We start from the raw sequence: 14,186 nt of genomic DNA, 5'->3' as shown, positions 1-14,186 counted from the left end.
GTTACGATTTGAGTAGCTACCGGTACTCATGTGGAGCTGGGTTCGTGCCTGCAGGTTTCATCTCGTGGCCCCCTGAGAGTGACAAGCCATGATAGTCATATCTCCAGGCGTGGCGGGTCTGGCGAGAGCCTTAGGAATGAGCTCAATTGTGGCAATGTAAGTCCGGTCCTTAAATTGTGGACGATGTTGGCAAAGGCCGCCTGACAGGACGTACAGTTCTGGGCATGTCAGGTAAGAGTCGGGCCGCGCTGCTGCTTTACTGGCTCTACCTTCCCGCGGCTGATCACAGGAATTGCTGCGAGTCACAACATAGGATGTTAGGCACTTCTCTGGGGCATTGTAGGCTGCAGCAACGGGTGGTAAGCTAGCTCCCATCTCACTCACGCAGGTCATTACCTTCAAGCGCTTTTCTACCAGAGAGCTCAGAACTAAGTGCCAAGTTAGTGGCGGATTCTGTGAGCTTACAATTATCATGCTCTCTGGGGCTGTTTTAGGCATGCGTGTATGGACGGCGTGTGCTGTGGACTCCGGTGCTGACTGCTGAGTCTTCCTGGCTCCTTGGTGTTCGAGCAAAACTCTGCACCCATCCAAAAAGGTATGCATCTGCTCTAGAATACGATCAGCAGCCTCCATTATTAGAAGGAAGGTAAGCTCCTAGTTGAAGGCTTAGAAGTAATCATCTTTGGACAAACTGGCTCTCTGCTTGAAGTGCCGCTTAGGCCACAAGATGGCCACCCCCGGCTCTTTACTCGCGCCAGTCTTGAGGGGCTCCGTGTATGTAGAATCTCTCTCCTTATGATCAGTTGCAAAAGACGGCCATGCTCTCTAAACTGCAGTATTAGTTGAATAGAGGAATAGAGGAATAAATGAAACTCAGACGGTCATCAAAATTGTTTTTTGTATATATTATGGTCAGAGCTGTTGGGATGTGCGACCGTCTGGATCCAAAGTTGGCTCCGCCCCCACATTTAAATAATTTGATTTATCATAGGTTAAAATAAAATAATTCAGAACAAAAATATTAAAGGGTTCAATCTGAAATTATCATATCATTTCTGTTATCTTGATGAATATTTGCATTTGACCATTTGTATTGCTTCTTATACGACTCAGTTGGTATGTTAGTATTACATTTAAGAACTTTAAATATTGTAGAACAAGTTTTAAAAGGAGTAACTTTTTTAAATTATTAGATGAGAAAATTGAAATATACCCTCACAATATGTTTAAAGAGGAAGAATAATTGGGGACTAGAAAATCTTTCCATTTAGGTGCCAGGATTATACTTTCAGTGATCATTTCTATAGGTTTTGTTTGGAGAAATGTGCTTGAAAGTGAACAAACTTGCTTTCCATGATGATGAGCTTGAGTGTTTTCTCTTCAGTTTGAAGACTGTAAGTGATGCTGTTTTAAAGCAGCTGTTGTTTACTATTGATGACTGTTCCACTTCTTGTATAGAAGTGTTGGCGAGAGAAAACACAAGCTGAGTGGCTAATATACTAATTTTCAAAAGAAAAGCTTTATTTAAGAGCTTTATTTTCAAGAAATTGTATGTCAGTAAACATCAAATTAATTTTTGTGGAATATCAAGAAATAGTACAAAATCACTTGAGGAGCAGTTATGGACCTATAAAAAAATTGAAAAATTTGGTTTTCATTTTATAAAGAGATTTATATTCCAAACACTGAACATCTGAAACATTGACAAATTGATACAGGCTATGTCTAGAGGCGATATTTATTATTCTCTCATATTTACAAGTCATTTTCATATTTTTCTAAAGTATATAGCCAATTTAAAGTTTCCTGTCAAATTCTATAAAAGCATTCCAGAATTTTATTTTTTTAGGAGAAAAGTGGCAAACAAGAGAAATGATACTACCATGTCAATACAAAATATAGCAGTACATTTTTAGAAACTTGTTGCTTGGAATTACAAATCAATTTTTTTTTAAATTTGACTACTTCATAAGTGACATTTAAATAATTTGATTTATCATAGGTTAAAATAAAATAATTCAGAACAAAAATATTAAAGGGTTCAATATGAAATTATCTTATCATTTCTGTTATCTTGATGAATATTTGCATTTGACCATTTGTATTGCTTCTTATACGACTCAGTTGGTATGTTAGTATTACATTTAAGAACTTTAAATATTGTAGAACAAGTTTTAAAAGGAGTAACTTTTTTAAATTATTAGATGAGAAAATTGAAATATACCCTCACAATATGTTTAAAGAGGAAGAATAATTGGGGACTAGAAAATCTTCCCATTTAGGTGCCAGGATTATACTTTCAGGGATCATTTCTATAGGTTTTGTTTGGAGAAACGTGATTGAAAGTGAACAAACTTGCTTTCCATGATGATGAGCTTGAGTGTTTTCTCTTCAGTTTGAAGACTGTAAGCGATGCTGTTTTAAAGCAGCTGTTGTTTACTATTGACGACTGTTCCACTTTTTGTATAGAAGTGTTGGCGAGAGAAAACACAAGCTGAGTGGCTAATCTACTAATTTTCAAAAGAAAAGCTTTATTTAAGAGCTTTATTTTCAAGAAATTGTATGTCAGTAAACATCAAATTAATTTTTGTGGAATATCAAGAAATAATACAAAATCACTTGAGGAGCAGTTATGGACCTATAAAAAAAATTGAAAAATTTGGTTTTCATTTTATAAAGAGATTTATATTCCAAACACTGAACATCTGAAACATTGACAAATTGATACAGGCTATGTCTAGAGGCGATATTTATTATTCTCTCATATTTACAAGTCATTTTCATATTTTTCTAAAGTATATAGCCAATTTAAAGTTTCTTGTCAAATTCTATAAAAGCATTCCAGAATTTTATTTTTTTTAGGAGAAAAGTGGCAAACAAGAGAAATGATACTACCATGTCAATACAAAATATAGCAGTAACTTTTTAGAAACTTGTTGCTTGGAATTACAAATCAATTTTTTTTAAAACTTGACTACTTCATAAGTGACATTTAAATAATTTGATTTATCATAGGTTAAAATAAAATAATTCAGAACAAAAATATTAAAGGGTTCAATCTGAAATTATCATATCATTTCTGTTATCTTGATGAATATTTGCATTTGACCATTTGTATTGCTTCTTATACGACTCGGTATGTTAGTATTACATTTCAGAACTTTAAATATTGTAGAACAAGTTTTAAAAGGAGTAACTTTTTTAAATTATTAGATGAGAAAATTGAAATATACCCTCACAATCGGCTAGATTTGGAGTTTTGTCGGTAACGACCCGAAAAACTAACGCCAGCTTTTAACTGGCCGCACCATAAAAATAACTCTGGTATTGAGAGTCCACATAAAGGCTGCATTAGGCTCCAAAAAAGGAGCGTAGAGCATTTTTAACGCAGCTTCAACTCTCAATACCAGAGTTGCTTACGGACGCGGCCAGCCTCAAAAACGTGCTCGTGCACGATTCCCCCATAGGAAACAATGGGGCTGTTTGAGCTGAAAAAAAACCTAACACCTGCAAAAAAGCCATGTTCAGCTCTTAACGCAGCCCCATTGTTTGCTATGCGGAAACACTTCCTACGTCTGCACCTAACACTCTAACATGTACCCTGAGTCTAAACACCCCTAACCTTACACTTATTAACCCCTATTCTGCTGCCCCCGCTATCGCTGACACCTGCATTTTATTTTTAACCCCTAATCTGCCGCTCCGTAAACCACCGCTACTTACATTATCCCTATGTACCCCTAATCTGCTGCCCTAACATCGCTGACCCCTATATTATATTTATTAACCCCTAATCTGCCCCCCTCAACGTCGCCTCCACCTGCCTACACTTATTAACCCCTAATCTGCTGAGCGGTCCGCACCGCTATTATAATAAAGTTATTAACCCCTAATCCGCCTCACTAATCCTATAATAAATAGTATTAACCGCTAATCTGCCCTCCCTAACATTGCCGACACCTAACTTCAATTATTAACCCCTAATCTGCCGACCGGAGCTCACCGCTATTCTAATAAATGGATTAACCCCTAAAGCTAAGTCTAACCCTAACACCCCCCTAAATTAAATATAATTTTAATCTAACAAAATTAATTAACTCTTATTAAATAAATTATTCCTATTTAAAGCTAAATACATACCTGTAAAATAAACCTTAATATAGCTACAATATAAATTATAATTACATTGTAGCTATTTTAGGATTAATATTTATTTTACAGGCAACTTTGTAATTATTTTAACCAGGTACAATAGCTATTAAATAGTTAAGAACTATTTAATAGCTAAAATAGTTAAAATAATTACAAAATTACCTGTAAAATAAATACTAAACTAAGTTACAATTAAACTATCAATAAATTAATTAAATAAACTACCTACAATTACCTACAATTAACCTAACACCACACTATCAATAAATTAATTAAATACAATTCCTACAAATAAATACAATTAAATAAACTAGCTAAAGTACAAAAAATAAAAAAGAACTAACTTACAAAAAATAAAAAAATATTTACAAACATAAGAAAAATATTACAACATTTTTAAACTAATTACACCTACTCTAAGCCCCCTAATAAAACAAAGCCCCCCACAATAAAAAATGCCCTACCCTATTCTAAATTACTAAAGTTAAAAGCTCTTTTACCTTACCAGCCCTGAACAGGGCTTTTTGCGGGGCATGCCCCAAGAAATTCAGCTCTTTTGCCTGTAAAAAAAAAAAATACAATACCCCCCCAACATTACAACCCACCACCCATATACCCCTAATCTAACCCAAACCCCCCTTAAATAAACCTAAGCCCCTGAAGATCATCCTACCTTGTCTTCACCTCACCAGGTATCACCGATCCGTCCTGGCTCCAAAATCTTCATCCAACCCAAGCGGGGGTTGGCGATCCATCATCCGGTGGCTGAAGAGGTCCAGAAGAGGCTCCAAAGTCTTCATCCTATCCGGGAAGAAGAGGCGATCCGGACCGTCAACCATCTTGATCCAAGCGGCATCTTCTATCTTCATCCGATGACGACCGGCTCCATCCTGAAGACCTCCACTGCGGACCCATCTTCTTCCGGCGACGTCCAACTGAAGAATGACGGTTTCTTTAAGGGACGTCATCCAAGATGGCATCCCTCGAATTCCGATTGGCTGATAGGATTCTATCAGCCAATCGGAATTAAGGTAGGAATATTCTGATTGGCTGATGGAATCAGCCAATCAGAATCAAGTTCAATCCGATTGGCTGATCCAATCAGCCAATCAGATTGAGCTCGCATTCTATTGGCTGTTCCGATCATTTAAGGGGGGTTTGGGTTAGATTAGGGGTATGTGGGTTGTAATGTTGGGGGGGGTATTGTATGGGTTTTTTTTACAGGCAAAAGAGCTGAATTTCTTGGGGCATGCCCCGCAAAAGGCCCTGTTCAGGGCTGGTAAGGTAAAAGAGCTTTCAACTTTAGTAATTTAGAATAGGGTAGGGCATTTTTTATTTTGGGGGGCTTTGTTGTTTTATTAGGGGGCTTAGAGTAGGTGTAATTAGTTTAAAATTGTTGTAATATTTTTCTTATGTTTGTAAATATTTTTTTATTTTTTGTAACTTAGTTCTTTTTTATTTTTTGTACTTTAGCTAGTTTATTTAATTGTATTTATTTGTAGGAATTGTATTTAATTAATTTATTGATAGTTTAATTGTAACTTAGGTTAGTATTTATTTTACAGGTAATTTTGTAATTATTTTAACTATTTTAGCTATTAAATAGTTCTTAACTATTTAATAGCTATTGTACCTGGTTAAAATAAATACAAAGTTACCTGTAAAATAAATATAAATCCTAAAATAGCTATAATATAATTATAATTTATATTGTAGCTATATTAGGATTTATTTTACAGGTAAGTATTTAGCTTTAAATAGGAATAATTTATTTAATAAGAGTTAATTAATTTCGTTAGATGTAAATTATATTTAACTTGTGTTAGTGTTAGGGTTAGACTTAGCTTTAGGGGTTAATACATTTATTAGAGTAGCGGTGAGCTCCAGTCGGCAGATTAGGGGTTAATAATTGAAGTTAGGTGTCGGCGATGTTAGGGAGGGCAGATTAGGGGTTAATACTATTTATTATAGGGATAGTGATGCGGATTAGGGGTTAATAACTTTATTATAGTAGCGCTCAGGTCCGCTCGGCAGATTAGGGGTTAATAAGTGTAGGCAGGTGGAGGCGACGTTGAGGGGGGCAGATTAGGGGTTAATAAATATAATACAGGGGTCGGCGGTGTTAGGGGGAGCAGATTAGGGGTACATAAGGATAACGTAAGTGGCGGTCGGCAGATTAGGGGTTAAAAAATTTTATTCGAGTGTCGGCGATGTGGGGGGACCTCGGTTTAGGGGTACATAGGTAGTTTATGGGTGTTAGTGTACTTTAGAGTACAGTAGTTAAGAGCTTTAGAAACCGGCGTTAGCCCAGAAAGCTCTTAACTACTGACTTTTTTCCTGCGGCTGGAGTTTTGTCGTTAGATGTCTAACGCTCACTTCAGAAACGACTCTAAATACCGGAGTTAGAAAAATCCCATTGAAAAGATAGGATACGCAATTTACGTAAGGGGATCTGCGGTATGGAATAGTTGCGGCTGAAAAGTGAGCGTTAGACCCTATTTTGAGTGACTCCAAATACCGGCGGTAGCCTAAAACCAGCGTTAGGAGCCTCTAAAGCTGGTTTTCACGGCTACCGCCAAACTCCAAATCTAGGCCAATATGTTTAAAGAGGAAGAATAATTGGGGACTAGAAAATCTTCCCATTTAGGTGCCAGGATTAGACTTTCAGGGATCATTTCTATAGGTTTTGTTTGGAGAAATGTGCTTGAAAGTGGACAAACTTGCTTTCCATGATGATGAGCTTGAGTGTTTTCTCTTCAGTTTGAAGACTGTAAGCGATGCTGTTTTAAAGCAGCTGTTGTTTACTATTGATGACTGTTCCACTTTTTGTATAGAAGTGTTGGCGAGAGAAAACACAAGCTGAGTGGCTAATATACTAATTTTTAAAAGAAAAGCTTTATTTAAGAGCTTTATTTTCAAGAAATTGTATGTCAGTAAACATCAAATTAATTTTTGTGGAATATCAAGAAATAGTACAAAATCACTTGAGGAGCAGTTATGGACCTATAAAAAAATTGAAAAATTTGGTTTTCTTTTGATAAAGAGATTTATATTCCAAACACTGAACATCTGAAACATTGACAAATTGATACAGGCTATGTCTAGAGGCGATATTTATTATTCTCTCATATTTACAAGTCATTTTCATATTTTTCTAAAGTATATAGCCAATTTAAAGTTTCTTGTCAAATTCTATAAAAGCATTCCAGAATTTTATTTTTTTTAGGAGAAAAGTGGCAAACAAGAGAAATGATACTACCATGTCAATACAAAATATAGCAGTAACTTTTTAGAAACTTGTTGCTTGGAATTACAAATCAATTTTTTTAAAACTTGACTACTTCATAAGTGACATTTAAATAATTTGATTTATCATAGGTTAAAATAAAATAATTCAGAACAAAAATATTAAAGGGTTCAATCTGAAATTATCATATCATTTCTGTTATCTTGATGAATATTTGCATTTGACCATTTGTATTGCTTCTTATACGACTCGGTATGTTAGTATTACATTTAAGAACTTTAAATATTGTAGAACAAGTTTTAAAAGGAGTAACTTTTTTAAATTATTAGATGAGAAAATTGAAATATACCCTCACAATTGCCTAGATTTAGAGTTCTGCGTTAGAGGGGGTGCGTTAGCTACGCGTGGTTTATTTCTAACGCACAGAGTTTTTTAACGCGGGTATTTAGAGTTTATAAACAACCTTCTAACGATACTCCTAACGCATACGCGGAATCACGCCCGCGTTAGACAGTCTCCCATAGAGATCAATGGAAAATCAAACACGCTTTTTTCACCTAACACTCGATCTCGCGAGAAATATACGCACAGTTCGGTCATATGACGTATACCACATAATGCACAACAATAACACACCACAAATGTCAGAACAACAATCACAAAACAAAGCACATAAGCATTACACATTCATAAGCGGGGGAAAATTAATAAAATAAAATAAAGGGAATACGCATATACTTTAAGATGCGGAAATACGGAAAATAACAAAAAGGAAAAAAAAAATGCACACTCATACAAAAGCAAAATACTCGCATTCAACATTAACAAATATTAGGACAAACATACATATACAACACTTCACTAATATGACACAATCGCAAATTAACATTAACACATAATATTATGGGACTATGTTATAGAAAACGAGCACTATGACATCATCGCATTCTACACATTCCACAAATACTAATTCAAAATGAGCATGCGCACAACTAATACACATTGCACAAATACTAATTACTAACAATGCACACCTGAACACAATTTACAACGCAAACCGGTACATCATTATTCATTTACACAGGGTATATAAGCACCACATAAGCATAGCTTCTTTGACTGTGTTGCTGGTGGGTTTTTGGTGATTAGAGAGAGATTTAGTGCCTTTTTTGTGAGTTAGTTCGAGTTAGTGTTAGTGTGAGAGAGTCAGTTAGTGTTATCGTGAGTGAGTTAGTTTGAGTTAATGGTAATGTGAGTTATTGCGAGTCAGTGTTAGTGTGAGAGAGTCAGTTAGTGTTATTGTGAGTGAGTTAGTGGTAGTGTGAGTTAGTGGTAGTGTGAGTTAGTGGGAGCGTGAGTTAGTGGGAGCGTGAGATAGTGGGAGCATGAGTTAGTGGGAGCGTTAGTGAGCAACAGTTGGTTTGGGTGAGTGTGCGAGTGCTTTTTCTGTATACTTAACACATTTAAACGCAAACACATTCAATACATACATACACTTATCAATAACACTACATACACTCCATACCCCATACCCTCTCATACTACACTCCATACCCCATTCCCTGTAGTCCCATTCCCTGTAGTCCCATTTCCTCTTATCCCATACCCCATCCCCTCTAATCCCATCCCCATCCCCTAGTTACATTTAGTTTACATATCCTCCTTTTAGTCTTCTTAACATTTTGGTAGATTAAATACTCCTTACCCTCTTTTATTTATATCCCTTTCACACTTTCAGCACTTTTTTGGTCTTTTTAGTTCTTTATTTTGACCCCCTTTCATTTGATCACACTCACTTTTTGTTTGCTTAGTTGGGGTTTAGTTTAGGGAAGAGATGGAGGAAGAGGGCAGGCAGGAGATTAGTCAGGGGAGAGGTAGAGGGGGAAGAGAGGGAGGGGGAGAGGAACAGGACAGGAAGGGGGGCAGGAAGTGGGGGTGGAAGTGGTGGGTGGACCCAGCCACTTTGTTTAAGATGAACAAGTGGCTGGGCCCAGTGGCAGACAGAGTAGGGCTTCACAGTCCAGGAAACAGAGGGCATCATCACAGGGGAAGGCCAAGGCGACTAGGGAGGCGAGGTTTACTATGGAGGAGAAGGAGGCCCTCATAGAAGCCTATATGGGCAGGTATAGGAGGCTGCAGGCTCAGAAGACCGCCCAGAGTGAGAAGAGGAAGCTCTGGCAGGAGATAAGGGATGCAGTTAATGCAGTGGGGGCCGAAACGGAGATATGGACTCTATTAAACATCGCTACCGGGATTGCAAGATGGAGCTTAAAAGAAAATAACCAGGGAGTATCAACATGCCACAGGAACCGGTGGCGGGCCTGCACTGATAGTTGAGTACTCCCGATGGGAGGAAATGTTGCGTCCCAGCATCTCCGAGGTGGCCATAGTCGGGATCGGAGGAATTGATACCGGGAACCTGCCACTCTCATCTGACGGTAAGCTCATTTAAGAATAAATTAACATCAGAATGTATTTAAGGATAAGATTAATGCTATTACGCTGTTTAACACATTATTACGTAAACGCATTCACAATTACTTTGTGATTACATTAGTATCTAGGCTATAGGTTAGGTGTGCATTTAAACAGACTAAAAACAAACGCAAAAACATTCAGATTGACCAGAGAGATATCACAAACACGGTTTGGAAAATGCGGAAATCGTATTGATTGTTAGATTTCAAAGTGGATTAATGAGGCTGCATTTGTAATTGTATCGTAAGCAAAATAATCTACATCTTTATTTTGAAATATGCTAATATATACATTTCTTTCTTTTTGCAATATACAGAGTCTGGGGAGGAGGCAGCACAGCAACTACAGGCTCCTTCTTTTCCCCGGTATGAGAGTGGTGGGGATGAATCGCCACCTCGGAGAGAAGAGGCCCCCCATGAAGCAGAGGCCCCCCCTGAAGCAGAGGCCCCCCTGAAGCAGAGGAAGAGGCCCCCCCTGAAGCAGAGGAAGAGGCCCCGGAAGCAGAAGAAGGGGCCCCTCAAGCACCAGCAGGCCGCCGTGCACCAGCAGGCCGCCGTGCACGGGCAGCCCGTCGTGCACAACAGGAGGAGATAGCTGAGGTGCGGGTGTTACTCTACTACTTTGACCAGATGCGTACCTCCCGGATGGAAAATATCCAAGGCAGAAGTCGTATTATCAAAGAGCTTAGTTGCATTCGAGAAGGACAAACACAAATCATAGAGATCCTTACAAGAATAGAACAAGGACAAAACCGAAGTTTACAGCTACAACAAGATATGTTAAATTTCTTCCAGGAGGCGCATTCTGGTCTATCTGCTGCTGGTCTATCTGCTGCTGGTCTATCTGCTGCTGGTCTATCTGCTGCTGGGTCATCTGCTGCTGGGCCATCTGCTGCTGGGCCATCTGCTGCTGGGCCATCTCTTGCTGGGCCATCTCTTGCTGGGACATCTCTTGCTGGGACATCTCTTGCTGGGCCATCTCTTGCTGGGCCATCTCCTGCTGGGCCATCTCCTGCTGGGCCATCTCCTTCATCTCCTCACCTTGGTCATCCCAGTATTCCTCCTTCCACTCTTCCCACAACATCTCCAATGAGAACTCTTCGGAGGGGGCAGTTGCCCCTCCCAGAGCCTCAGCCTCGTGGGAAGAGGGGAAGGAAGAGGAAGTAAGTATTTTTTGAGATGTTTATTTCATATTTATTTAATGTGTAATGGATAGGCATGTGATGATGTGGTTTTCATACACTTGTGGACCACACTCTGTATATAATCTGCTTCTAGGGGACCGGGTCCATGGAGGCAGATTGTTTGCAGAGTGTGGGTTATAAGTGTGTGGACACCACATCATCACATACCTATCCTTGTTCATGATATTGATTGGTTTCTGTGATGTGATGTCCAAACTGTTTCCTTAATCTCAAACAAAATGACCATTACAATTATACATGATGGCATATTACTGTTTGAATGCCAATAACACAGCTTAAAGGGACAGTCAGAACATTATTGTTTACAAAGAAAACACTGTATTACGCATTATCAAGTTGGAAACAAAAACATGGAGAAATACGTGTGACTTATGTGCTTACCCTTGTATCTATGCCTATGAAAACTGACTACTTATTTGTTGTTCTGACATAACAACATTTTAGACAATCAATGATCAATACATGGTAAATATGCTGTATGAGCTCAAGGTTTTCAATATACAAATGCTATCAAAATGCCCTCTAGTGGTCAAATTGCACTCTTCAAGCTCTAAGAAATGAGCACACGAACCTCATAGGTTTAGCTAGCAAATAAAAATAACCAGAGAAAAATGATTAATTGGTGAGAAACCTTTGATATCATTTTTATTTCAAAAATTGTTTTTTTAATAATGCAAATCATTATTTGTTTTCTAGACTGTCCCTTTAAAAAAATTACATATGCTAACATATACTAAGATTTGGTGATTGTTGGTATATCTACATGTACTTGTTCAAACAAGAAATATTTGAAAAAGATTTCTATTGACGTGTTAAATAAAGTCTATTTTCTTAAAGAGACATTATTGTGTTTGATTTATTTTAGAAATACATTTGTTTTAACAAGGAATATGGTTTAAAGTCCTTTTAAGAGTGACTAAACAAATATATGCTCACAATAATATATTTGGAGATTAACCAATGTGGAACTCATACATGATACAACAATCAACATTTGCATTAAAGGGACAGTATACAATCTTTTTAACAGAAATGCATGTAATAGACACTACTAGAGACCACAAGATTAACATATACTGATATCAAAATCAATATTTAAAAGCTTTCAACACTTTCAAAGAAAATCGAGTTATCTATATTGAAAAGATAGCTGTAAAGCCCATTCAAAGTGTAAGACAAGACAATACCCCTTCATTAGCATATGAAAAAGACTCTTTACACAAATAGGAGCAAGCTGGAGATGGTACTCACATCAAACTTTGAGGCTTGGCGAGGAGTTTGAAAATTACTTAAATGTTATTTGAACATAAGCAAAAGTAGACATGTATTTGGTAAACAATGGCCTATATAACTAGAGAAAAAAACACATTTGTTTTTTAATGTGAGTGTATAATGACCCTTTAATAAAATATATGACAAAATAACATTTAGAAGAAGTCGGCATCTCATATGTTTAGCATATGATAAAGATAAATGCATATTGATTACTTGATTCTAATACAATAGCGCATATTTATGAATTCGATATCTTGAAAATTAAACACAACACAGTAATTTTTCATAAAAAGGAACATATTGTTGACAAACATATTAAACAAGATGGACTATATTTAGGGATTTGCACTTGCCTCGAAATATCTTATGCATGAAAACCTTTTGCTTTTATTTGTTTATTCAACCAGACATCCATCAAAAGAGAATGTTGTGTTCTTTATCAGCTATGGGTCAACAATGTTACATGATGCATACAATCCATACTCGCCATGGTTTTAAACTTGGCTTCTCATTCACAAACGTGTGTTACATGCAAAATCAAATATTGCGGGACTACGTAATCCAATCAGACGCTTTTTACACCTTTGCATGTGACGTCTTAATTAACATGGCACATCCTTGATCGCGTAAAAACGCCATCCAATAAAAGGCGCATCCTTGATCGCATAAAAACGCCATCCAATAAAAGGCACATCCTTGATCATGTAAAAACGTCAGCCAATACAAGGCACATCCTTGATCACGTAAAAATGTCAGCCAATACAAGGCGCATCCTTGATCACGTAAAAACGTCAGCCAATACAAGGAATCATTGGACAGCCTGGCAGGTGACGTCTTAAGCAACATGGCGCATCCGAGATCGAGTAAAAACATCAGCCAATACAAGGACTCAGTTGATAGCTTGGCATATCAATAAGAAACGTATTTATATTTTAGTAACTAGTATGTGTCTATATTGATATCTAGGAATGTCACGATAGATAACGAAATACTGTGATATATGAAATAGAATACATAATAGAAAATAAGGAGATATTTCATTAGAAGCAGAGGATTTATAACTAAACTATTTAGCAAGCAGCATGTTTTAAGTAGACATGAAAACAATATTTTAAAGTTACACGATTATGTACGACATTGCAATTTGAAATACCTTGTAACAATAAATGAAAATGTTTGGATTATTGTGTTTCATGTCCCTTAAACTGAAAATTAATGCTAGGAGATGCATTCGGAAAATAGGGATGTGTTAGATATTATATGTTAAAGGGACAGTCAACCCCTGAATATTTTGTTTGGAAAATATAGCTAATCCCTTTATTACACATTAATCATTTTAAACAACAAACACAGTTATATATTTATATACTTTTTACTTCTGTTATTATCTTGTATCTAAGCTTCTGCTGACTGCCCCATTATTTCTGTTCTTTTGACAGACATGCAGTTTAGCCAATCAATGCTCACTCCTAGGTCACTTTACGTGCATGAGCTTAATGTTATCTATATGAAACATGTGAAATAATGCCTTATAGTAGTCAATATTTTTTAGCATTAGAGGCAGTCTTCAAGGTCTAAGAACTTAGCATATGAACCTCCTAGGTTTACCTTTCAAATAAGACTAACAAGAGAACAAAGCAAAATTGTGAATAAAAGGAAATTAGGAAGTTGGTTAAACTCGCATGCCCTATTTAAATCATGATTCATCTTTTTGGACTTGACTGTCCCTTTAACTATAGCTATGGTGTACATCTTTAACATTTAAAAGATACACATGATAAATACATATGGCATTGAGTTTTTCAGATATGTTTAGATTGTTTTGGAATA

At 36.9% G+C, this 14,186-nt stretch overlaps 3 non-coding genes across 3 annotated transcripts; all 3 read left to right on the top strand.

Moving 5' to 3' along the window:
* The first annotated feature begins 1,276 nt into the window (after positions 1-1,276).
* LOC128655090 (small nucleolar RNA U3) lies at positions 1,277-1,492 on the top strand. The gene has a single exon (XR_008401650.1). It is a non-coding gene; the product is annotated as a small nucleolar RNA U3 (small nucleolar RNA).
* A 795-nt stretch (positions 1,493-2,287) lies between these two features.
* On the top strand, positions 2,288-2,503 carry LOC128655086 (small nucleolar RNA U3). Its single transcript, XR_008401647.1, has one exon. It is a non-coding gene; the product is annotated as a small nucleolar RNA U3 (small nucleolar RNA).
* A 4,301-nt stretch (positions 2,504-6,804) lies between these two features.
* Positions 6,805-7,020, top strand: LOC128655082 (small nucleolar RNA U3). The gene has a single exon (XR_008401644.1). It is a non-coding gene; the product is annotated as a small nucleolar RNA U3 (small nucleolar RNA).
* The last annotated feature ends 7,166 nt before the right edge of the window (positions 7,021-14,186 follow it).

Source organism: Bombina bombina, chromosome 3 (assembly GCF_027579735.1).
Source record: "Bombina bombina isolate aBomBom1 chromosome 3, aBomBom1.pri, whole genome shotgun sequence".
Classification (NCBI taxonomy): Eukaryota; Metazoa; Chordata; class Amphibia; order Anura; family Bombinatoridae; genus Bombina; species Bombina bombina.
The sequence above is the reverse complement of the archived record's forward strand: the minus strand, read 5'-3'. Positions and strand labels throughout refer to the sequence as shown.